General features: G+C 37.4%; 1 protein-coding gene across 2 annotated transcripts in view; it reads left to right on the forward strand.

The window, feature by feature from the left end:
* Positions 1–2,426: 2,426 nt before the first annotated feature.
* Positions 2,427–26,469, forward strand: part of TTBK2 (tau tubulin kinase 2) — a 130,295-nt gene continuing 106,252 nt past the window's right edge. Inside the window, exons 1-2 of one of the 2 annotated variants that reach the window (XM_074327861.1) lie at positions 2,458–2,847; positions 26,228–26,256. The gene's annotated coding sequence lies outside the window, so the exon portion shown is untranslated. Of the gene's footprint in view, positions 2,848–26,227; positions 26,257–26,469 lie in introns of both variants that reach the window. The other variant, XM_019725389.2, reaches the window with a different exon arrangement.

The raw sequence follows: 26,469 nt of genomic DNA on the forward strand, positions 1-26,469 counted from the left end.
ATGTCACTGAATCTGGAATTCCCCTTCCCCCCATAAATTTCTTTAAGAAAAAGTATTTACAGAAAATCTAATCATTTTCAATTCAAATTACTTGCCCAGCCAATACTCTGAAATGAATTATATTGTTAGACAAAGTAATGGAAAAAGCAACTTGTGGTTTTAATCAGTGGAAAGAAAACAATTGGCAACTTCTTTAAGTTTGAATAGAACAAGATGAGCTGCGTCATCAATTGCCTTTACACTTGGTCCTATTTTTCATCCAAGGATCTAGACATGACAAGACAGTAGAGGTGTTTGCTCTTTTTTTAAAGAATGTCAAGAGGCTGTGGCATTTCCTGAACAAGAAGAAACAGATTCTGAACAGTTTTGAGATTGAATATAGGATTCATATTTAACTCTTGTATATTCTTTTTTTTTTTTAAGATTTTATTGGGGAAGGGAAACAGGACTTTATTGGGGAACAGTGTGTACTTCCAGGTCTTTTTTCCAAGTCAAGTTGTTGTCCTTTCAGTCTTAGTTGTGGATGGTGCCATTCAGCTTCAAGTTGTTGTCCTTTCAGTCTTAGTTGTGGAGGGCACAGCTCAGCTCCAGGTCCAGTTGCCGTTGCTAGTTGCAGGGGGCACAGCCTACCATCCCTTGCAGGAGTTGAACCGGCAACCCTGTGGTTGAGAGGATGTGCTCCAACCAACTGAGCCATCCCGGAGCTCAGTGGCAGCTCAGTTCAGCTCAAGGTGCTGTGTTCAATCTTAGTTGCAGGGGGCGCTGCCCACCATCCCACTTGAGGAATTGAACTGGCAACCTTGTGGTTGAGAGCCCACTGGCCCATGTGGGAATCGAACTGGCAGGCTTCAGAGTTAGGAGCATGGAGCTCTAACCGCCTGAGCCACAGGGCCGGCCCCCAACTCTTGTATATTCTTAATCAGCTTTAATCATGTCACTGGAGTGAAGAAAAAAAGATTTATATATATATATATATATATATATATATATATATATATATATATATTTAAATTAAAGTTTATTGGGGAGACAATTGTTAGTAAAGTTACATAGATTTCAGGTGTGCAATTCTGTAATACATTATCTGTCTCTCACATTGTGTGTTCACCACCCAGTCAGTTCTCTTTCCATTACTGTATATTAGACACCTGTTTACCCTCTTCTAGAGACCCCTCTCCCCTTAGTAGTAACCCCTCAATTACTGTCTATGTCTATGAGTTTTTGTTCCTTCTTTTGTTTGTCTTCTTTTGTTGTTTCCAGTTTTATATACCACATATCAGTGAAATCATATGGTTCTCTAGTTTTTCTGTCTAACTTACTTTGCTTAGCAAAGAAAAAGATTTAAAGTAAAAAGAAGCTTATAATTCATTGTCCATGGCAGACTTCTGGGACTCGTTGTGATTATTAAATAAAAAAAAAAAGCATTGGACAGGGGAGATTTAAGAAACTGGAATTTTTGGTTCTGCCACTAATTAGCTTTCTAGCCTTAGGAAAGCTGTTGAACTGAACCTCTTTGGGTTTTTTTCTTCTGTGAGTTGGTGGGTAAGGACGGAGGAGGCGTTTCATCTTAGGGCTTCCCTTTCACCAAAGAGCTTGACGCAATCAGTACCAAATACAAATTTATCCCTCACAGCCTCATTGCTCCACTCTCCTCCCTTTTCTTTGAAAGTCTTGAGGGACACTCGCATTCTCTTGCGTGGAATCCCATACCGGTCCTTAGGGGGCTGCTCATTGAACCTTTGGCTGGTGGTTTCAAAAAGGGAAAACAATCTCGTTCTTCGTGGGTTGTGAAAACCGTAAGGATACTCCGGGCTCCAGGCTGACATTTCTTTCCGGAGTCTCGGTCTCCTTTCCTCCTTACGCCTTTAGGCCTTTCCCCCAGTATCCATGGGTGATGAGCTTCGCGTGGGGCGGTTCTGAGGACAGCGCCAATTTGCTAGATGCTGGCAGCTCTGGTTCTGAGGGGGTGGAAGGGCCTCAGGATGCGGGGCCCTTTTTCGCGACTGCCGCCGAGTATGTAAACTCGTATCGTGACAAAGCATTTCCGATTTTCTTCCGGAAAGCCCCAGCCTGGGGTCACAACCCCGCTTCTACAACCAAGTTACAGGACACCACTGTGCACCAACCACTGGTAGTCTCTCAGGAATCCTACTTCTTGGCTCCGGACCGGCGGGCAGTTGCGGCTGTGGCTGGAACTACGACGCCCAGCATTCCCGCGCGCATGCGCGCTGCCATTGTGATGCTCCTTTCCCGGTAACTCGCCCTCTCAGGCAAACCTGAAGATAGCGGCAATTCTCCGGTGGGGGGCGGAGACGCTCTCCGCCGGACTCTCCGTCCCCTTAGTGATAGACAATGGGACCAGCCAACCGACGTGGCGAGCTCGTGACGCGCTCTCCAATCAGCTCCTGCGGCGGAGAGGTGGGCGTGCGCACTGGCAGGGCAGGTGGGCTAGGCTGTGCCGGGTTGCGAAGGGGGAGAATAACGTCGGGTCGGGTCAGCGCGCGCTGCAGTAGTCGCCGCAGCGGCGATGGGAGCGGTGGGGACGAGGCGGCGGCGGCGGCGGCAGGAGGAGGAGCAGGGGCTGGCACAAGAGCAGCGGCTGGGGGCGGCCAGCAGCAGCTGTAACAGCAGCGACCGCCGCCGCCGCCGCCAGTAATCGCGGACGGTACCCGAGGGGACTACCCAGACAGCCGGCCCTCGAAGCCGCGCTCAGGTCCCGCCGCACTCGGCGGCGGGGGATGGGCAGGCGGCGGCGATCCCGCTTGCTGAGGGTTGACCCTAGCGGGTCCCGGCCCTGAGCTGGACGCGAGCCCTCCGCCCGAAATCCCTGCGTCCGCCCTGGCCCAGGTAGGACACACCCCCCGAGCCCTGAGGGCGCAGCTGGGGGAGCCTCGCGCCGCGCCCTCCCCCAGTTCGGACCCCCTCCTCCGGCCGCACCCCTCGCCCAGTGACCGACCTGGTGCGGAGTGGTGGGGTGCGGGAGACTCTCGGTCGCTGCCCACGCCCTGGGCTTGTGCCAGACCCAGTCACTCCATCTCGAAGATGGTCTGCCTCTCCCCGGTTTCCCCAAAGACTTGTGTGCCGTTTCCCCAGAGGCTTTCGGTGTCTTCACTGAACTTGGAGGGTCACAAAGCTTCGTTCTGTTTCTCTCTCTGTGGGTGACCCACATATTACTTGTATTCATGCTGCTTCTGGTACCAGGACTGAACACACAGGATTCTCAGGCTATCCGAGCACTTCCGTCCTCCCCGCCTCCCCGAATGTAATAGAAGGGGGTTTGGGACTATAGAATCTGTTCGCTGTGTAGTAACAGCAATGAAGGCCATGACTTTCTGTTACTTAGGGTGCGACGTAATGACTTGAAGGATTTGCTTGTCATTTGCGTTGGTTAAGATGATGTTGACACCCTGGGTTGCTGTGGGAGGGACAAAAGACTCTACACTTGTGTACTGTCAAATGAGAGCAGTAAATAATCCACTGAGATGCCAGGATACTTTATCCCACAGTGAAGTTAATTTTGTTTCAGTCATGGTTGCATTAGAGGTAAAAATGACATTGAGTTGTACTTCACTTTGAATTAAAGTTGATAGGTGGCAGCAATCCCAGTATTAACTCTTCTCATCGCTAGCTTTAGAAATTGTTCTTTCTTTGAACCTTAAAGAGGTCAATTTTATTGTAACCTGTGAATTAAGGCAAAGGTATTTTGGTATTCAATAGAAACTGAGTTTTTGTATGCATCACGATATTATGAATGGGCACATGTATACACACACACACACACAGGGGATTCGACTCAGTGTGTTTTGTTAAGTGTGTGGTTCTGAGCCATTAATAACAGCCCCATTGGTTTCTAAAACACTGATTTGCCAGGATAGACCACAAAGATGTGTTTGCTGTTTTCTTTAGGGTAAATGGAACAGAGGAACGTTCATTGGAGGGAAGGAGAGATGGGAAATTGATTTTAAAGTACTGAGGGAATTGAATGCTATGTATTTCTTTTTATAAAGAAGCAGTAATGATGAGAAATATTACTTACTATGACTAATCTTGAATTCATCTTAACTCCAAAAATTTTTCAAATAAGTGTGTGGACTTGGATGGCATATTGTGATCTATTCAAATTGAAAATGTACTGAAAGGAATTTTTAATTTAGAAACTTGTTTTCCTGTATGATACATTTTTATCAAAGCACTGAAAGGGATGTTTGAAGAATGGTGATAATTGAAAGTTTCTCTAACATTTTTCCTTTATGATAGAACGCTAGGAAATACGTCTTCCCCTTTTCAGTGTTAGACATATAAAAAATTGAAGTCCCTAGCTACATTAATTTATAATATCAAATTGAAACAAATTTGACCTTTAGTCGGTGGATGACAAAGAATAAGATATCTTACTCATTATCTTGTACTATGGTTAATACAAAATTTAGTGAATTCTCTAGTGTACTATGTGACTTCAGATTTTTGTGTCTTCTTTTGATTTTCTTTTAAATACTGATGATTTTAATGCCTCAGGAAATCTTCATGAGATTAGGCTCATTTGCCTTAGCAAATTGAACTCAATTGTATTGGGCTTCAGTATCTTTAAATATAGTGTTAGAAGTGAAGTTTGTATAATTTTAAAAACCTCCTCCCTCCCCCACTCTGGTTCAAGCCATTGTTTCTCAGTCTAGTTGTGTAGGACACAGCTCCCTGGCCCATGCTTGTATTATGAGCCTTGTGTTCCCCTGGCAGTTGGTCGTTGGTCATAGGTCGGCTGCTCATGGCAGCTCTCGCCGGCTGCCGGCCACTCACACTGGATGCTGGCCACTCACGGCAGCACATGGTAGCCCACGGTAGCCCATAGCCCTCTGCAGCACACGGCAGGCTCACGATGGTTGCCGGCCACTCACGCTGGCTGCCAGCCACTCACGGCAGCCGATGGCAGCCCACAGCAACCTGCCGTAGCACTCAGCAGCCCACGGCAGCTCACGCCAACCTCCGGCTGCTTGTGGCAGCCCAGCTCCAGAGAGAGCCATTGTTCACAATCTTAGCTGTAGAGGGCGCAGCTCACTGGCCCATATGGGAATTGAACCGGCAACCTCGGCACCTGAGCCATCGAGCTGGCCCTAAACAACTTTTGAGGGTATTTTACATTAAAAAATGCACCAAAATATGACAGTTAGTGATAGATTTTTGGCTTTTCAATGTAAATGAATATTACAGAGCTGAGTTTGCTATGATCATGGAATTTAAATTTAACTTTGGTGGGGAGCAGGCAATTCTTTATAAGTTTTATAACTTTAAAAAGTAATATATTGATGCGAAAACTTGATTACAACTCTTGAGAGACTGAGTTGGAACCACCCAGCTAAGATACTTTCAACAGTTCCTAATTCTCAGAAACTGTGTGAGATAATGTTTGTTGCCTAAAACAAACAAACAAACAAACAAAAAACAGGATGTAACAAGGGCATATGTTTAATAACCATTATTGAGGGCTGAATTGATTAGCAAAATAAAACAGCCTTTGAGAATTAATGGGGAATATGGCTTACTTCCTGCCCCACTTTGGAAAAAATTATGTAGAAAAATTCTTTTATAGCTATGCAGCAGTCTCTATAATTTGAGTGCATGTTACTCAAAATTACTCTAGTCATGTATTCCTTCCTTTGTTATTTTTGAACTTTTTGACCTATATTAATATAGCTGGAGCTGTGTCAGTTTATTTTATTAGTAATATTGCAGGACATCTTTAGTATTTGTAGATTTTCAAACATATTTATACTGTTTTACTTTCTTGCATCTTCTGTTGTTATCCAGTGCATTGTAAACAGTAATGTTGGTAGTGGTAGATTCCCCCCCCCCCCCCCCCAGGCTTCAGTGGATAGAATCCTTCTGTTGTAAATACTTTTACAACTTTTGTGCTGTAAATGCTCTGTGCTTTCAGGTTAAATATCATACTTCTATATTTGATAAAAGAGCCTTTGAGTCTGTATGAAAACGCTGACTTTTTTAGAGCTAAATTTTGAGCATAAGTACAACAAATATTACCACTCAAAAGTTTCTGTCTTTAATATCTGGTGATCCTTGACTGTAGATTTAAAATACAAATTGAAATTATATTATTTACATAATGCGAATGTCAATTTTGCCAGGTTTCATCTTTGAAACAGGTGTTTTTTTAAAAAAGACTTTTTGGTATTTTTTCATTTATATTATGATTTTAAGTTAAACAATTATTTTTGTGGTTATTTTATGTGTTCTTGATACTTAATTGAACATATAGTACATAGGAACTTTTGTGAACATTTTGGATTTTTTTTTTTAACCTTTGTACGGAAGATCCTTAATGTTTTGGGATGTTGATAATTGCTTTTTATTCTATGAAGGGGTTTGCTTTTACGTCAATTAGAGTAAAGCTTTTCGAGATAAAAAGTGTTGTTTGAAAAGAATCTGGGATGTTGTAGTGTTTTCTGAAAAAGTGAGGTAATAGCTTCTTGGCTTCTTTAGGTACGTTGTCAAGATTTAGCCTAACCGTGTTTTAAGAATCAGTGTTTTTTTGTTTTTTTACAGAGAATTTGCATCTTTATTGAAAATAAGAATCAGTATTTTTTAAGATTTTTATTACAATATAGCTAAGAATCAGTGTTTTTTTATATTTGAATTAGAAAACTTTTTTGCCATTATATCTGTTTTTACCAAAATGCTTTCCTCATTATTTTTATACTTGTCTTTTTTTCTTTATGCAGTTTCAGGTAATTGCCTTTTGAAAATAATTTTGCTTTGTTTCCCTTATCTTGTCCTAGCCATATGATCATCTGGATACTGTATTTTATTTATATTTGCCTGACATTGTTTTCCATATGTTGTATATTATGGATTAAGTTTGGAAAGCGCCCTATCTGTTTTTTTTCTTCCTTGATTCACTTAAGTGCCTCGGTTTCTAATATATCTCAAAAATGGTTTTATCAACATTTTGCAATGACATATCAGGTAAAGATGAAAGGAGTAAAATAGGAAAAAATGAGTAACTAAAGAGAAAAATATGAGCCTTGCCTCATGAAATTTGATTTGAAAAAAATCATCGGGAAGCTAAATCACATGGTAGGATAGTAAACTAGATTAGGGCTTCGTTTCTGTTACTTGTCTAACACTTGGCAGAATTCAACATGTCCAAGACAAAAGCCAGCCGTTCTTTAACGTCTTTAATTTTATAAATGAAAGTCTCACTACTTAATCAGTCAACCAAGCTCAAAAATCTCATATCTATATTTTTTTGGCTTCCTCTTTCCCTTGGTTCTGCCAGCGTGAAAACCTCTCCTTTTCCTTTCCATGGCTACCACCTTGACTTAGCCTCTCCACACCTCATTCTCTCGCATTACAACAATTGCAATAGATGCATCCATTTATCCATTGAGTCATTAAATATTTGTTAAGCACCTACCATGTCACTGTGTCAGGGATTAGAGATTCAACAGTGAGCAAGACAGAAATCTCACTTTTGGAGCTTACAGTACAGTGGGGGCAGACAGTTGTAGAACAAGGAATTAAAAGTGTTCAGAGTACGGTTCATGAAAACAAAGTGCAGACTAACACATGAATATATAACAGATGGACCTAACAGTCTGGGAGGTGGGTTCAGGGAAATAGTTTTCTGCTTTATCAACCATAAAGATAGTATTTTTTTTAGCTTATTCTGCGTACTCTACCAGATTTAGTTATTCTACCTACACACAAGTATTTTACTAATCTATTCTACATACTCTACCAGATTCAGAGATTAGTAGATATATAATAGCTATAAGTAGTTAAATAATTAAAAATAATAGTTTAAAATACATGTTTTTAAATTTAAAATTTTTCATGAAAGTTAAATGTTTGCACAACTCCTGAAACAGCCTTAAATAAATCCTTTCAGAATGCCAAAGCACTTTAAAAACTTTGCCTAAAGAGTTCACCTCTCCCTCCAGTATGGGTTTCTCCCAGGCCCCGATGGCTTGAGTATTGACAGAATTCCCATGTTGTTTCACACCCTCTGTTTGAGTCTCAGGAGTTAGAACAGGCATTACCAGAAGGAGGGCATATGTATGGTTGCTGGAAAGAGGTCGTCCAGGTATGTAGTTAGGAGTCTCTCTGTAGCTAGACTCTGTGTATAGGTGAGTTATTAAATATACAGGTAATTAGGATATAACTTGAATAACTTTGTAAGATTAAAAATATATAAACTATTTGTAGGGCAGAAAAAGTCCCTTATACGCTGGATTTTGTTTGTTTGTTTAGAAAATGATGTTAGTGTAGCCACTAACCCTCTTAAATTAATAAATGCTTATTAAACAAATGAATATAAACAGTTTATTGTGCATCAAGATTGAGTCTACTCTTATCTTTAATATAATGTATTATAGGACCTTAGATTACTTAACCTCTCTTTGCCTCAGTTTTGCTATTTTTAAAAAGGGAAATTAATATACTTTAAGTCCAATTACAATGAGTATCATTACAGAGAAGGTTCTGTATTAATTTTTTTTCTTTGTCTTAGTGGAAGGATCATAGACATGCTTTGGTTGGTTGATGTGGCTACAGTAGATTTTACCCAAGGAATGGTCTTAGTGTTTTCCTTACAATCTAGTCACATAAATTACATTGTATTTTCTATGAGGGAAGAATTTGTTTATGTGTTGTTAGCATGGTAGCCAGGCAAAGGAGAACTAGATTGTTTACACTTTTATTGTTGTCAGTAATTGTAACCATGCTGTCTTGTAAAGTTTCTCTTTACTTTAATAGATATTTTGCTTTCTTGAATATATTTATTGAGTCCAGAGATAGTCTATGCTGCTGGAAGTATAATTTACCTCCTGTGAAAGTTTAGAAGGAACAGTTGAAGTGAGTGGCCACTAAATTTTCTATCTCTTTTGCTATCAGCAGATGGAATTATTCACAAATCTTCATCTTTTTTTCCTAACCCTTTAGAGAGGCTCTTGCTAAAACCTCTGGGGTGAAACAAAAAAAATCCCACAGGTTTATCCTGTTCTTGACCCTTATTTCTGTTGTTTACGTTAGTATTATTAGATGTCTTGAAAAACTTAATGGGTGTGTTGTCTTTGTACATTTGTGTCTACAGCTCAGTTTGTTTTATATTAAAACATAATTTAGATAATTTTTATAACAAAAATACTTTATTTTGACTTTTAAGGTATGCGATAACACTCTGCATCTAACTATATTTTAATCTATTTTTGGACTATAACTCAGGTATTCTAAATACTATTTACATAATAGATCATAATGAGTTTGACAGCATCTGATCTTGTACTTTAATAATAGGAGGTGTTTGGTGTATTTATAGTTTTTATCAAATTTGGAAATATTTCAGTCATTTTTTTCTTCAGGTTTCTCCCTCCCCCCCCAGCATGGAGATCACTCTGGGCCCAATAAGTGTATCTAGAAATTAAAATACCTATCTAGTGGAAATGGAGAGAAACTTTATAGAAGAGAGTATGGTTACAATAAATTACAACAAAACAACCTCTCTGTTTTCTCCTTCTGGGATTGCAGTTATATATATGTTAGGCTTTTTGATGTTATCCCATAGCTAGCTCGCTGATGTTCTGTTTGGTTTCTGTCTTTTTATCTATATTTCATTTTTGATAATTTCTTTTTCTGTATCTTCAAGTTCCTTTTTTCCCACTGTGGTTAATCTTGTGTTAATCCCATCCAGTATATTTTGTATCTCAGGTATATTTACTTTTTCAGTATTTTCTATTTCTCTCCTTATGCTTTTGCTTTCCCCTATTCTCTTGAATATATTGAATATATTTATAATAGCTGTTTGAAATCATTGTCTACCAATTCTATCATGTATACTATTTCTGGGTCTGTTTTTATTGAGTGATATTTTTCCTTGCTTGCATCCCTGGTAATTTCTGTTTGGATGCCAGACGTTGTGATTTTACATTGTTATGTGCTAGATATATTTGTTTGTTTTCCTTTAAGTATTTTTGGGATTTGTTCTGGGATACAGTTCTTTGAAAATAGTTTGATTCATTCAAGGCCCTCAGTGTTTTTGAAGGTCTTTTGCACTCTGTCTGGTGAGTATAGAAACGATTCACAGCCTTGTGTGAGCATCAAGAATCTGCCTACCTGCCCCTTTCCAGTGATTCTTTCCCTCCTCTGATGGCTGCCTCACACACGCACTGTAAGGACTCCGCCAAAGTCTCTGGGGGAGCCCTCTCCAGGTACCCAGAGCTGGTGCTCTGTGCACCTCTCCTCTCCGGTGTTCTGCCCGCCGTGTACTCCCCCAAACTCCCAGACTGCTGGGCTCTGTTGGGGCTGCACGTTCCTGTGCTGCGGCATGGAAACTCGAGGCAGTGAGGTGTAGGAGCAAGTGTAAGGCTTACCTCATTTATTTCCTTCTGTGGATCCCTGTTCTGCGCTGCCTGCTGCCTGTTTGCCTAAAATCCATTGTTTCGTACATTTTGTTTGCTTTTCTAGTTGTTTAAGGTAGGAGGGTAAATCCGTCCCTATTACACGGTAGAGGCCAGAAGCTGAAATGGTTTGGTGGGTATATTTAAATCTCAAAGAGGAGTCCTATTTCAGAGGTATGCTGTCATTAGAAATCTATGTATTATCTTTATGCTCAAATATAGCTTCAAAAATATTTCCTTACCTTTTAGATACGTCATAAGCTCTTCTGATGATTAATTGTGACACTTCCCATTAAGATTAAAATTGTAGGTAAAAATAATTTTTCTGTGTTTCTGTTAAAGAACAGAATCTTCCATAAATTATATATGGTACTTATAAAACCATATTCTTATCTACTTAGTGAATTATCTAGCTCCTCCCTCCCCTGCCAGTGGAGGAGAATTTTATTACTTCAACCTGTCTAGAGAGTAGTGGCCCTAACTGGACTCCTTTCCTCTTCGCTCTTTCTTTCCTTGCTCTGAAGTCCTTCCTGCATGGCTCCCCCTTGTCCACTGAAACAGAAGTAAGTCCATCCTGCTCCTGGACTGATCTGTACAGTCTGAATTCAGTTTATCTTTCAGGCCTATGTATTATTTTTCCACAATCAGAACTCTTACCCATTTAGACTTATTTATGAATTCATTTTCCCGTGCATGTGTGTTGTGTTCATTTCCTCTTCTGTGCCCACCTCCTTAGTCAGTTAACTTTTGCCTTGAAATAAACCACCCCGAAATTCAGAGGTTAAAAAAAAATTAACTTATTAGTTGACTATTACATGGTTGGCAGTTTGACTGGGCTTGGCTGAATGGTCTTCCTTTGATCTTGTCTGAGCTCACTTATGTGAGGCAGCTTGGGTTTCTTCACAAGCTGGGTTCCAAATCCAGCAAAAGAGGGCAAGTTTCCAGTGCACAAGTGCTTTTCAAGTTTCTGGGTCATATTTGTTGATGTCCCATTGGTCAAAGCAAGTCACAGAGTCAACCCCAGTTTCTAGGATGGAGAAAGAAGTTATGTCAACCCCAGTTTCTAGGATGGAGAAAGAAACCACGTCTTGACGGGAGATGCAGCATGGTCACGTTGGAATGGGAGGAGTTTGTGTCTGTTTGCAATCTGCCACCAACCACTATAAATCCCACCTCATAAACTTTGTATGATCGTCCTACCCCATGTTAACCTCCCCCAATTCTGATTTGTCATATGCACTTAGTCTTTACAATTTGATGTTGATTAACTGTATTTTGTTTTTTACCTTTTAAATCCAGAGAATTACTGTAAATTTCTGTTTTTGTACTATGTGTTCTATTTCAAAGAATAATTTAGAAATAATTGAAGGCAAAACTATGCATTATATTTTCTACTCTTCAATGTAGTCATTGCAATTTATTGAATGATTATATGTTGAATTTTCAAATTGACTCTCAGTTATTTGCTTGAGGACTACTTAATTTTATTCAGCCACATATGAGGTGAAAGACATTTCACTCATTCTTCCATTCATTAAACATTTATTGAAAGATTGTTCTGGGGTAAATATTATTCAAGTACTAAGAATACAGCGATGACTAGAGTTCTGTTCTTGACCTCAAGAAATTTATAGTCTATTAAGAAGACATTGTAAGTTGTATATGTGATTCTAAGCCTGTTTCTTTGCTCTGAACCTAGATTTCTGCCCCATGCTCAACCCGCAAGTTAACTGGCTTTTCAACCACATAGATGGGACAGTCTCTGCTACCGTATTGCTATGTAATGGTTGCCTGATCTATTTTGTGTCTGGTTTTCCCTGCCTCTGGCTTATGACTGTTATCTGTTACTTTGTGTAAGATATATTAATCAAAGACTACATAAGACATATCTTTAAAGAATAATTATAAAGCCACTGGTGAAGAAATAGAACATTGCCAGCAACATTACCCCAAAAGAATCCATTCTTGTGATTTTTGTGAAAAATCGTATCCTTCCTTCTCTTTATAGCCTTACTACTGATGTTTGCATCCCTATTTAACAGTTTAGTTTTGCTTATTTTTAAAGTTTATATAAAAGGACTTATATTGTATATATACTTTTGTGTTTTTTTCCAGTGTTGCTTGTGAGATTCATTCATTCAGTGTAGCAGTACTTTCTTCATTTTCATTTTAGTATAGTTTTTGTGGGAGGTAGATTAATGGTCCCTCAGAGATATTCATGTCCTAATCCCTGAAATCTATGGATATGTCATCTTATATGGCAGCAGGGACTTGGCAGTTGTGATTAAGTTAAGGCTCTTTTGATTATCCAGGTGGGTTTAGTGTCATCACAAGGGCGCTAATAAAAAGGGAGTCATATATGTTTTGTCAGAGAGAAGTAAGGATGTGTGATGATGGAAGTAGAGGTCAGAGAGAGACCTGAAGGTGCTACACTACTAGCTTTAAAGATGGATGATGGGGCCATGAACCAAAGAATGCAGGCAGCTTCTAGAAGCTGGAAAAGGCAAGGAAAAGTATTTTCCCCTAGAGCCTCCAGAAGGAGACTTGTTGACTGAAACCCTTTGATTTTCACCCTAGTAGAAGCCTGGACGTCTGATCTCCAGAACTGTAAGATTATACCGGGGGGGGGAGGGGGGGCAAAAACATGTACATATATTTTCAGAGATGTTAACTCTGGTCAACATTGCTCAAGCAGTAGTTCACCGTAATCAGAAGTATCTGGACGCTCATGGCAACCACTTTGAGCACCTCTTGTAATTGCAGAAGTCAAACGTGACTTGTATTCATCTTTTGCTATCGGTATGTGTGTGTATACACACACACACACACACAGTTTTTTCCTTTCTTAAAATGTGTATAGATTTTTTTGGCACCCTCTGTATATAAATTTGTGTTTTGCCACTCAATTTATGGTAATTTTGGTAATTTGTTGTGTCAGCAGTAGGAAACTAATACTTTTTTTTTTTTTTTTACTGTACGAATATACTACTATAAACCCATTCTTCTCTTGCTGGTTATTTGCGTTGTTTCCAGTTTTTTGGCATTTCTGGACAGTATAACTATGAATATTATTGAACATGTGTCCTGGTACATGAGAGAAGAATGTTTTTAGGATATATACCTAGGAAAGCTGCTGGGTGACAGGGTGCACATATTTTCAGCTTTATTTTATAATACAGAACTGTTTTTCCAAAGAACGTTCCTGTCAGCCCTGTATGAGAGTCTAATTTTTTTATTTTTAAAAAATTTCTTCTTAGGTATTCACTATGACAATGTTTCTTTCCTTCATGTAGATAGGTACTCAACGTTTGCTTCGAGTCAAAACCCATTTGGAATCTAATTTATACTTTTTCCAATCTAGAAATAGTAGGTGGCATTGGTTTATTTTTATTCCTTTTTTGATCAGCTAATTTTTCTATTAACTTGAAAAGCAAAATTATAGCAATGCAAATGCTGTAACTCAATTGTAATCATACTTGTAGAGTAATAATTTTTCTCTTGCTGACAAAAACATTTTTATGTGAATTTAATAAGTAGTAGTTGTATAACAGGTTTAAATGCTAGGCCTTCATGCAAACATGATAATTTCCTTTCATCAACATTCAGGCAGTACAGGGACTGTTTTGGATAGTATTATGTCTGTAAATGTGACTGTTTCTCCTTCTGTTGGTTACGAAGCATGCAGAACGATGAGCTGCCATTTATTGAGCACAGTGTGCCAGGCTCTGTGATAAATAAGCGCTTTACATTGTCACATATTATCACTTTCACCCCTTAGGTAGCTACTGTTGTTATCCCTTTTTTATAGATGAGGAGATTGAGGCACAGAAACAATAAGTAATGGGCCCTACTACACAGCCAGGGTTAGAATCTAGGTAGTCAGGTCTTAATCTCTATTTTGTCCCTGGAGGTAGAAGACAAACACTGCCGTGCTATGTTAATTCCTCGATTAATACTCTTATAAGGGAGTTCTCTTCATTAAGTGTGGTTTGGTCTGATTTATGGTTTTGGGATTCTTATACAATTTTTTATCCATTTGCCTTTTGTGCCTCTCTTATTCTTATTTTCATTTTCTGTTTACTTCTCATTTCCTCTCATTTTTTTGTTATATTTGTGTATGTGCAGCTATATGACGTTTAAGTTACATACAGTTGATGTCTCATTTTCAGCTGATTAATTAACTTCACCAAGTATCTATCTATTGACAGACTGCAAAGTTCATGATTTTTTATTATGGTAAAGAATATAATGTTCCTATATGGTCTTCATCTTCAAGAAATTTGTAATCCAGAGGATTGTCAGTGTTTACTTACTAATTTGTCGGCTATTCTCAGTTTTTTTCTGTCTAGCACATGTTTCAAATGATTTTTCACCACATGTTATTTTACAAGTTGAATCTCCAGTTAGTGTGTTCTGTCCATATTTTGATCTTCTTTGGGTCTGTTTTGGCAATACCGCCGGATTTAGCATCATTGTCTGAATTCATTAGTCTGCTCTTTACTCCTTCTTTTAGGTTATTGAGGATTTTGCCAAGGGGGAATTTATTTAACTTCTCTCTTGCAGTATCTAGTTTTTTTACACCAAGATTGATTATTTTTAAGTTATTAGTGTTACTGAAAAAATGAGTCCCAAACAGTCATTTGACAGCATTGGTGCTGTAGCCAAATTACATTAATTTTTCAGATATAATCTGTGATGTGGAATCAAAAAGAACCTGTAGTTCAGGTACAACTTTGAGAAACTATTGCCCCAACCAGCGAAGCCTGGTGTGTTAGTTACCTATTGCTGCATAACAAGTAACCAAAAACTTGTGTTTTAAAACAGCATCTATTAGTTTCACAGTGTCTGTGGGTCAAGATTTGGGGTGTGACTCATTGGGAACTCTGTTCCAGCGTCAGTCACAGGCTGCAGTCAGGTCGGCTGTAGTCACCACAAGGCTCACCTGGGGAGGGATCTATTTCCCAGCGCACTGATGAGTACTGGCCTGATTCCGCTCCTGCTGGGTGGCTGGACTGAGGTCCTCGGTTCCTTGCTAGCTGTCGGTTGGTACCTATTATAAGTGGAATCATATAACACTGCTAGCAGAGGCTGCCCTCAGTTCTTTGCCATGTGGGCCTTTCCTTGGGACAACATGGCAGCTTTTGCCTTCAGAGCAAACAAGTGGGAAGAACCAGAGAAAGAATTTGAGCAAGGGAGATGTCACAGTGTTCCATCATACATCGCGGAAGTGACATCCTGTCACTTTTGATGTGTTATATTCATTAGAGGAAAGTCTCTAAATCCGCCCATATTCAAAGGGAGAGGATCAGTAGTACAAGATTGGGTTCATTGGGAGCCATTTTAGAACCAGTTTAGTACACCCTGGTAGCTTAAAGGATTCTGGGCTTTTTTTTTTTTTTTTTTTAAATTAAAGTTTATTGTGGTGACAATTGTTAGTAAGGATTCTGGGCTTTTATCCTAGGGTTCAATTCCTAATTGGAACAAGGGTTAGTCTTAGATTTATTTCATTGTTCTGAAGGACTCTCCCCAGTACACAACTTTGTTTCATGGTCTCTCCACCCGTAATTTAAAGTGAGATAGTGAAAGTTACTTGGCTTTTGTAGTTCTATATCTGAGGGGTACCCAGTGGTCTTATTTAAAACTTAAACTTTTTTTTTAACTGTGATAAAATATACATAACATTTACCATTTTAAACATTTTTGAGTGTACATTTCAGTGGCATTAAGTACAATTACATTGTTGTGAAACTATTACCACCAACCATCTCCATGACTTTTTCATCTTCCTAAAATGAAACTCCTTACCCATTAAATCTTAAATCCCCAGTAAGCACTGTTACCCACTCCTCGCAGTGCCTGGCTACCACCAGACAGGAACTGCTTTCTGTCTCTAAGAGTTTGACTCATCTAGGTACCTATTTTTAATGAAATCATGTATTTCACCTTTTGTGACTGGCTTATTTTACTTAGCATAATGTCTTCAGGATTTATTCATTCATGTTGTAGCATGTGTAAGAATTTCCTTTCTTTTTAAGGTTGAATAATGTGCCGTTGTAAGTATGTACTACATTCTGTTTATCCGTTTGTCACTTGGGATGGACACTTGGCTGCTTCCATCTCTTGGCTATTGTGAATAATGCTGGTGTGAACATTGGTGTACAAGTATCTTTTTGTCTCCCTCCTTTGAATTCTTTGGTGATATACTTGGAAGTAGAATTGCTCGATCATACTGTAGTTCTATATTTAATTTTTGAGGAACTTCCAATACTGTTTTCTACAGTGGCTGCACCATTTTACATTCCTGTCAGCAAGGCACAGGGTTTCCAGTAATTCCACATCCTCGCTGACACTTATTTTCTGGTTTTATTTTGTTTTTTGTTTTACGCTCTATTGAGTGTGAAGTGGTTTTGTAGTTATATCTGAGGGGTACCTAGTAATGGATTTGCATTTCCCTCGTGGTTAATGATGTTGAGCATCTTTCCATGTGCTTATCGGTCACGTCTGTATTTCCTTTGGAAACATTCAAGTCCTTTGCCCATTTTTAAATCAGGTTGTTTGTTATTTTGTTACTGAGTTTTAGAAGTTCTATGTATATTTTGGATATTAACCCCTTATCAGATGTATGATTTGCAGGTATTTTCTCCCATTCCATGGGTTGCCTTTTCACTCTGTTGATAATGTCCTTTTTGCACAAAAGGTTTAAATTTTGATAAAGTCCAATTTATGTTTTTTTCTTTTGTTTTGGTGTCATATCCAAGAAATTATTGCCAAATCCAATGTCATGAAGCTTTCCCCCCTATGTATTCTTCTCTTAAAGTTTTATAGTTTCAGTTCTTACATCAGTTCTTTGCTTCATTTTCAGTAAATGTTTGTGTATAGTATAAAGTAAGGGTCCAGCTTCATTCTTTTGCATGTGGATGTCCAGTTTTCCCAACACCCTTTGTTGAAAAGATTATCCTTCCCTATTGCATGGTCTTGGCATCCTTGTTAAAAATCATTTGACTGTATAGTGATGATTACAATTTTCCACTTTTCAAAATAGTGTTTTTCTCCTTACTGTGAAAATACATGTTTGCTATAATAAATTTACAGAAGGGGAATCGTCCCCAATAAAATAATCATATTATATAGAAATAACCATTGTTACTAGTTGGTAAATATCAGTTCATCTTTTTTTCTGTGTATAATTTATGTGTATACATTTTCAATAGAAATGAGATCATATATATATATACACACACCTAGCATTATCAATAGCATTATCTTTGAGAAACCTCTCCTGGAGCCACTCTGTCCTGAAGGCTGGGGAGTATGACTTACTCATCTTAGTACACCCACAGTTTTTGGCAGGGGGCTCATCAGATGTTTGTTTATTGAAAGAATGTTTGGTGAAAGTTCATATTGTAGAATTTTTAAAAACTGTTTTCTCATTCAGTAAACTTTGTATACCACGAATCAAGATTATTAGTAGGGAAAAATTGATTCAAATATAGATCTCTATAACATAATTTGAGACCTGAGACCATCTCTTTGGTCTCAGGACCTCTTACAAATCTAGAAATTTATTGAGGACTCTAGTTTTTTTAAAAGTATATCTAATGTTATTTACTGAATTAAAATTAAAACCAATATTTTAAATGTATTTACTTTAAAATAATGAAACTATTATAACGTGAACTATTTTGCAAGACAGAAAAACATATTGATGAAATGAGTGGTATTGTTTTACGTTTTTTCAAGTCTGCTCAGTGTCTGGCGTTGATAGATCGCTGGCTTCTCGTACTTCTGTGTTCAGATTTTGCAGTATGTTGCTTTGCTTGAAGCATATGAAGAAGATAAGGCCTCATACAGATACACAGTTGGATAAGGGAGGAATATTTTATTAGCCTTTTCAGATAATTATAGATTTTCTTTTTATAAATTAAAATTTTTAAATTAATATATGGTAAACGACTTTTTTGTTCTTCTGAGTTCTAGCACATGTATAGATTCATGTGACCTTCACTATATCATCATAATAATCGCAGTAGTTCATAAATACTCATAATACCTCTAACACCCCCCCCCAAACCCTTTCCTTTTGTAAGTCATACCCTCACCCCATCTTTAACCATTGGCAACCACGGATCTATTCTCTGCCACTATAGTTTTTCTTTTTGAGAATGTCATGTAAATGTAATCATAATCATATATACATACTATGTAACCTTTGGAGACTGGCAAGTAATATCAAACATCTTTTTATGTATTTATTTACATGCAATCAGTATATCCACTTTTGAAGTGACTGTCTTTTGCCTTGTTTTAAATTGGGCCATTTGTTTTCTCAGTGTTGAATTTTATATTTGTATATTTGGAATCAAACGCTTGATTGAATATTGTGATTTGCAAACATTTTCTCCAAGTTTGTAGCTTGTTTTGTCATTTTCTTAATAATGTCTTTCACAGAATAAAGGGTTTTAATTTTGGTGAATTTCGTTTTACCAGTTTTTTTTCTTTTGTGAATTGTGCTTTAGGTATGATGTCCAAAACTCTTTTTTTTTTTTTATTTTTTTTTATTGGGGGAAGGGGAACAGGACTTTATTGGGGAACAATGGTCAAATTGTTGTCCTTTCAGTCTTAGTTGTGGAGGGTTCTGTTCAGCTTCAAGTTGTTGTTCTTTCAGTCTTAGTTGTGGAGGGCGCAGCTCAGCTCCAGGTCCAGTTGCCATTGCTAGTTGCAGGGGGCACAGCCCACCATCCCTTGTGGGAGTCGAGGAATTGAACTGGCAACCTTGTGGTTGAGAGCCCACGCTCCAACCAACAACTGAGCCATCCGGGAGGCAGCTCAGCTCAAGGTGCCGTGTTCAATCTTAGTTGCAGGGGGCAGAGCCCACCATCCCTTGCGGGACTCGAGGAATTGAACTGGCAACCTTGTGGTTGAGAGCCCACTGGCCCATGTGGGAATCGAACCGGCAGCCTTCGGAGTTAGGAGCACGGAGCTCTAACCGCCTGAGCCACCGGGCCGGCCCTGATGTCCAAAACTCTTTACACGAGATTTGCTCATAAATTTTTTTCTAAAAGTTTTATATTTTACATTTAGATCTGTGTGTGAGGTGAGATTGAAGTCCAGTTTTTTACGTATGGCTATATAATTGTTCCAACACCGTGTATTTGTACTGTCTTTTCTACATTGAATGGCTTTTGCATCTTTGTCAAATATCAGTTGGCCTAGAATAGGCAAATCTGTAGAGACCAAATAGATCAGTGGTTGCTAGGAGCAGGGGAAGGAGGGAGTAGAGAGTAACAGCTAATAAGTATGGGGTTCTTTTTGGGGTGGTAAAAATGTTGTGGAATTAGATAGTGGTGATGATTATACAACCTTGTGAATGTACTACTGAATTGTGCTTGTATACTTCAAAATGATGAACTCTACTGTATGTGAATTATTTCTAAACTTTTAAAAAGCTAAAAATTTAATTGGCTTATTTGTGTGGGTATATTTCTGGACTCTTTCTATTTCCTTTATCTATATGTCTGTCCTTTTGCCAAAAGCACACTAGCTGGATCACTGTAACGATATAGTAAGTCTTCAAATCATGTAGTGTGATGCCTCTAATTTTATTATTATTTTTCAAAAATGTTTTGGGTGTTTTGGTACCTTTGTCTAACCACATAAATTTTAGAATCAGCTTGTCTATATAAAGACTTTTACTTGGATTTCAGTTGAAATTTGGCTAAATATTGAACCAGTCTTGCTTGTTCAGGATAAATCACATGGGATTGGAGTGTATTATTCTTTTTATGCATTGGCTGGATTTAATTGCTAATATTTTGTTGAGAGTTTTTCTATCTGTGTTCACGAGGGAGATTAGTTTATTTTCTTGTATGGTCATTTAAAAAAAAAATTTCTAAACTTGGTGTTATTCCCCCCCCTCCCCCCCCGCTTTATGACTGGTTTTGATATTAGGGTAATGCTGGCCTCATAAATTGAGTTGGGAAGCATCTTCTCTCCTATATCTGAAAGAGATTGTATATATTTGTTTTACGTTTTCTTTAAATATTTGGTAGAATTTGCCAATGGGGGGAAAATCTCTGGAACCAGAGATTCTTTTGTAGGAAGGTTTTTAATTATGGGCTCAATTTCTTTTTTCTTTTTTTAAAAATTTATTGAGTACATACTGTGTGACACCCTATTGTTTGCTTGCTTGTTTGTTTGTTTTTTAAATTTTTATTGGGGAATATTGGAGAACAGTGTGTTTCTCCAGGGCCCATCAGCTCTAAGTCGTTGTCCTTCAATCTAGTTGCAGAGGGAGCAGCTCAGCTCCAAGTCCAGTTGCCATTTTCAATCTTTAGTTGCAGGGCGCGCAGCCCACCTACCCATGTGGGAATTGAACTGGCAACCTTGTTGTTGAGAGCTCATGCTCTAACCAACTGAGCCATCCAGCTGCCCCATGGGCTCGATTTCTTTAATAGGATTATTCAGGCTATTCCTTTCATCTTGGGTAAATTATTGTGTTTGCGGTTTTTGAGGAATTGGTTCACTGTTGTCCAGTTTATGTGCATAGTGTTGATCATATTTCCTTAAATATGTTTTTAATGTCTGTGAAGTCTATAGTGATAACCGTGGTTTCATTCCTAATATGGATAATTTGTGTATTCTCTTTTTTCTTTTGCCAGTTTTCCTAGAAGTTTATGGATTTTCTTGATCTTTACAAAGAACCAACTTTTGATTTCATTGATTTTTTTTCCTTATGTTTTTCTATTTTTAATTTCATTGACTTCTCTTTATATTTCTTTTTTTTTTTTTTAGCTTTTTAAGGTAGAAGCTTAGGTGATTAATTTGAAACATTTTCTCATTTTAAATATAAGCTTTCAATGCTGTAGTTTTTTCCCCTGTACTCTACTTTAGTTGCATCCCACAAATTTTTTATGTTGTATTTTCATTTTTAATTAAAAATATTTTCTAATTTGCCTAGAGACTTTCTCTTTGGGTTATTTAGAACAGGCATTGTCAATTTTTTTCTTAAAAGTCCAAATAGTAAATATGATAGGCCAGAATGCCATACTCAGTCGAAATTACTTAACTCTGCCTACTAGTACGAAAGCAGTTATAGACAATAAGTACATGAATGGGCATGTCTTTAATTAAATGTTATTTACAAAAATAGGCACCAGCCCTGAAATTTTTGTTTAATTTCCAAATGTTTGTAGAGTTTCCTGTTATTTTGCTGCTATTGATTTTTAGCTAATGCCATTATGATTAGAGAGCATACTATGTATGATTTCATTTAAATTTGTTAAGGTTTGTTTTGTGACCTAGGATACGATGTGGTCTGTCTTGGTATATTGTTCCATGTACACTTAAGAACGTGTATTCTGCTTTTGTTGGGTGGAGTGTTCTATAAATCTCATTAGTTTCCATTGGTTGATGGTTGCATTCTGATTCAATTCTCTGATAACAACTGGATATCCTACAATTCAATTCAGGTCTGACATTAACTGTTTAGAGTTAGTGAAGACACTACAGGTGAAGGGGCTCAGTCCCATAAGACTGCCTCCACCGCAGACTTTAGCCATAAGTCCTGGGAGTCCCCAAGCCACCTTACCTGGCTGGCTACAAATTTGGGGCTTCCCATAGGTTCGGTTATTTGCTAGAACAACTCAAAGAAATCATGACAATGCTATATTTAATGATTACCATTTTATTACAAAGGAGACAAATGAACAGCCAGAGGAAGGAGTATATATGGCATGTCTGTAAAGTTTCCAAGCATAAGAGGCTTTGTTTTTGTGGTTTAAGGGTGTGCCACGCTCTCAGTACCATCAATATGTTCACCAACCTAGAACCTCCCTGAGCCTGTTGTTTAGAGTTTTTAATACTAACATTTCATTGCATGGGCATGAGTGATTAAATCTTTGGCTATGTTCATTGAACTCTGCAGCCCTGCTCTCCCTGGAAGTTGGAGTTTGCAAGGTGGGGCTGAAAGTTCCAACCCTCTGCTCTTACATGGTTGGTCTTTCTGGTGACTAGCTGCCATTTTGAATTGCTGCTATTCTGAATTGATTTAGGCATTGATTTAGGTGACCGGCCAGGAGTCACCTCATCAACATAACAGACATTCTTATCATTCAGGAAATGCCGCTGTCAGGAACTGGAGATAAATCTATAAATGTAAAGATTTATAGAGCAAACACAAAGACCAAATATATTTTTTTAGTATGCCACTACTGTATTATTGTTCAGTTCTTCTATAGTCTTGCCGATTTCCTACTTATTTTTTTGAGACAGGAGTGATGAAGTCTCCAATTATAATTATGGATTTGTCTGTTTCTCCTTTCAGTTTAATTACTTTATTTATTTTGATGCTGTTTTTTAGATGAATACACATTTATAATTTCTTTGTAAATTGGCCCTTCTGTGATGGGCCCCCTTTATCTCTGTGGATTTTCTTTGCTCTGAAGTCTGCATTGTTATTATTATAGGTACTCCAAATTTGTTTTGATTACTGTTTATATGGTATATCTATTTCCATTCCTTTGATTTTTAAGTTTATAAATAAGTTTATAATGATATTTATACAATGAAAACACATCACACCAAACTCAAGTTATACAAAGAAACTGATGTGTAATATTTTAGAAAGCAATATAGACTAATAGGCAAAAATTTAAAGATTTAATAAAGAGCTAAATATCTAGTAGATCACTTATTTTAAATTTCACTTTGTTACCTACACTGAATTGTAATTGAACAATGACTATCTTTTCAGGAGATCCTGTACTGGAAATTCTGGAAACTGGTGAATTATACTTGGATGAGTTCAAAGTTAATGATGTATTTCCATGTGGTACCTAATGCTGTAGTACCTAATATGAAGTCACATTCAGTCTGCTTTGAAGCAAAATAACGTAATTTAATTTTTTTGTCAGGCTACAAAAATGTCACCAACATTTTGCTGATGCATGCAAGATGTGTCAGGATTAAACTACTACTTAGTATAAAAAGAACTGGAGCAGAAGTGGGAATCCCTTTGCTTTTCACCTACGTATATCATTATTTTTGAAGTGACTTTATTGTAGAAATCATATTCGTGTTGAATTTATTTTGTATATGGCATGACAAGGTGGTCCCACTTCATTTTTTTGCATGTATCTGTCCAATTTTCCCAACACCATTTATGGAAGAGACTATCTTTTCCTTATTATATATTCTTGTCTCCTTTGTCATAGATTAATTGGCCATGTAAGTGTGGGTTAATTTCTGGGATTTCTATTCTGTTCTATTGATCTGTGTGTTTGTTTTGTGCCAGTACTATACTGTTTTGATTACTATAACTTTGTAGTGTAGTTTGAAATCAGGGAGTGTGATACCTCCAGCTTTGTTCTTTCTGAAGATTGCCTTGGCTATTGTGGATCTTTTATGATTCCATATAACTTTTAGGATTATTTGTCTAGTTCTTTGAAAAACACAATGGTATTTTGGTAGGGATTGCATTGAATCTGTAGATTGTTTTAGTTAACTATTGTTCCAATTCATGAGCACACTATAGTCTTCCCTTTATTTGTGTCCCCTTCAATTTTTTTTATCAAAATCATATAGTGTTCGGAGGTAGGTATTTCCCCTTCTTGGTTAAATTTATTCCGAGGTATTGTATTCTTTTTGACGTAGTTTGTACATGGAATTGTTTTCTTAATTTCTCTGATAGTTCATTGGTAGTGTATAAAAATGATACAGATTTCTGAATATTAAGTTTGTATCTTACAATGTTACTGAATTTATTAGTTCCAAAAGTTTTTTGGTGGTCTTTAGGGTCTTCTATATATAGTATATCATCTGCAGATAGTGACAGTTTTACTTCTTCTTTCCCAATTTGGATGCCTTTTCGTTTTCTTGTCTAATTGCTATGACTAAGACTTCCAGTACTGCCGGGGTTGCCAAAAAATGTATACACATTTAAGAGATGTTATCTATGGTCAAGCGGTAGTTTGATGTAATCAGAAGTGTCTGGATGCTGCTGGTCACCATTTTGAGCACCTGTTTAATTTCAGAAGTCAAATGTGACTTGTATTCAACTTTTGTTATTGGTATTTATTTATTGAGTTTGACAATACGGTGTTTTTCTTTCTTAAAATATGTGTATATTTTTTTGGCACCCTCTATATATTGAATAAAAGTGGTGAGAATGGGCATCCTTGTCTTATTCTCGATGTTAGGGTAAAAGCTTTAAGCTTTTCACCATTGAGTATGATGTTAGCTGTGGATTTGTCATACATGGCCTTTATTTATTATGTTGAGGTATGTTTCCTCTATACCCATTTGTTGAGAGTTTTGTCATAAATGGATGTTGACTTTTGTTGAATGCTTTTTCTGCATCTACTGGGATGATCACATGACTTTTATCCTTTGTTTTGTTAAAATGGTGTATTACATTGGTTGCTATGTACATAATGATTCATCCTTGCATCCCTGGAATAAATCCCACTTAATCATGGGGTATGATCCTTTTAATGTGTTATTGTTGAATTCGTTTTGTTAATATTTTGTTGAGAATCTTTGCATCTATGTTCATCAGGGATATTGGTCTGCAATTTTATTTTTTTGTAGTGTGTTTGTATGGTTTTGTTATCAGGGTAATGCTGGTCTCATAGGATGAGTTTGGAAGCATTCCTTCCCCCTTGAACTTTTGGAATAGTTTGAGAAAGCTAGGTAAACGTTTGGTAGACTTCACCTGTAAAGCCGTCTGGTCCTGAACTGTTGCTTTTTGGGAGGTTTTTGATTACTGATTCAATTTTGTTACTAGTAATTGGTCTGTTGATATTTTCTGTTTTTTATGGATTCAACCTTGGAAGATTATGTGTTTCTAGGAATTTATCCATTTCTTCTAGTTGTCCAGTTTCTTGGTGTATAATTGTTCATAGTATTCTCTTATGATCCTTTGTATTTCTCCTTTGTCAGTTGTAACTTCTCTGTGATTTCTAATTTTATTTATTTGGGCCTGCTTTTTCTTGATGAGTTTGGTTAAAGGTTTATCAGTTTTGTTTATCCTTTTAAAAAACTAGCTTTTAGTTTCATTGATCTTTCTATTGTGTTTTTAGTCTCAATTTCATTTATTACTCTGATTTTTATTTCCTTCTGTCTACTCGCTTCAGGCTTTTTTGTCGTTCTTTTTCTAGTTCCTTTAGGTAGGTATAAGGTTAGATTGTTTATTTGAAATTTTTTTTTGTTTCTGTATCACTATAAACTTCCATCTTAGAATTGCTTTTGCAGTGTCCCATAGATTTTGGACCGTTGTGTTACATTTTCATTTGTCTCAAGGTATTTTTATTTCCTTTTCTGATTTCTTCCTTAACCCATTTATTGTTTAGTAGCATGTTGTTGAGCCTCCAGTTTTCATCTTGAAATTGATTTCTAGTTTCATACCATTTTAGTCAGAAAAGATGCTTGATATAATTTCAGTCATCTTAAATTTACTAAGACAATGTGATCTGTTCTGAAGACTGTTCCATGTGCACTTGAAAAGAATGTGTATTCTGCTGTTTTTAGATGGAATGTTCTATAAATATCTATTAGGTCTATCTGATCTAATGTGTTGTTTAAGGCCATGTTTCCTTGTCGATTTTAAGACTGGATGATCTATCCATTGATGTAAGTGGGGTGTTAAAGTTCCATACTATTACTGTATTACTGTCAATCTTTATATTTATGTCTTAATATTTTCTTTATGTATTCAGGTGCTTCTGTGTTGGGTGCATACCGGTAGATGTTTACAAGTGTTATATCCTCTTGTTGGAATGATCCCTTTATCATTATATAATGCCGTTTTTTGTCTCTTTTTACAGTCCTTATTGTAAAGTCTATTTTGTCTGATGTAAGTATTGCTACCCCAACTTTCTTTTCATTTCCATTTGCATGAAATATCTTTTTACATCCCTTCACTTTCAGTTTGTGTGTGTCTTTAGATCTTAAGGGAGTCTCTTGTAGACAGTATAAATATGAGTCTTGGTTTTTTTTTTTTAATCTGTTCAGCCACCCTGTCTTTCAACTGGAACATATAGTCCATTTACATTTAAAGTAATTATTG

Source organism: Rhinolophus sinicus, linkage group LG03, assembly GCF_036562045.2.
Source record: "Rhinolophus sinicus isolate RSC01 linkage group LG03, ASM3656204v1, whole genome shotgun sequence".
Taxonomy (NCBI): domain Eukaryota; kingdom Metazoa; phylum Chordata; class Mammalia; order Chiroptera; family Rhinolophidae; genus Rhinolophus; species Rhinolophus sinicus.